The 349-nt window shown below is 45.8% G+C and overlaps 1 protein-coding gene across 5 annotated transcripts in view; it reads left to right on the forward strand.

The window, feature by feature from the left end:
- Positions 1-349, forward strand: part of MAP7D3 (MAP7 domain containing 3) — a 55000-nt gene that overhangs the window by 32794 nt on the left and 21857 nt on the right. The gene's annotated exons all lie outside the window — the stretch shown is intronic.

Below are 349 nucleotides of genomic sequence, written 5' to 3' on the forward strand. Positions count from 1 at the left end.
AGGACTCTTCTGCTGCCATTTCTCCCCCCACCCCCCCCACTCCCCATGGTCCACTCCCACTTCTCTCTCTGTCTTATGAACTGTTTTCTGTGGTGGTTTATGCGTTTTTTTCATCTTCCAGTATTGATGAACTCTCCTACAGAATTTCTATCACTCTCCATCTCCCTCTCTGAAAGAGCTCCTTAATTTACTTCTGTGGTAAAGAAAAGGAAGGCCAGGGATAGATCTGAACTAAGAGACTGAAAGAAGGTAGAATAGAAAACTGCAGAGTGGGGGAGGGTCCCTGGAGGAGAGAGACTCCCGGGGACTAAGAGAAAAAGAAAGATTATCTTAGAGAAAGAGGAAACTC

This window comes from Crocuta crocuta, unplaced genomic scaffold, assembly GCF_008692635.1.
Source record: "Crocuta crocuta isolate KB4526 unplaced genomic scaffold, BGI_CrCroc_1.0 scaffold241, whole genome shotgun sequence".
NCBI classification, from domain to species: domain Eukaryota; kingdom Metazoa; phylum Chordata; class Mammalia; order Carnivora; family Hyaenidae; genus Crocuta; species Crocuta crocuta.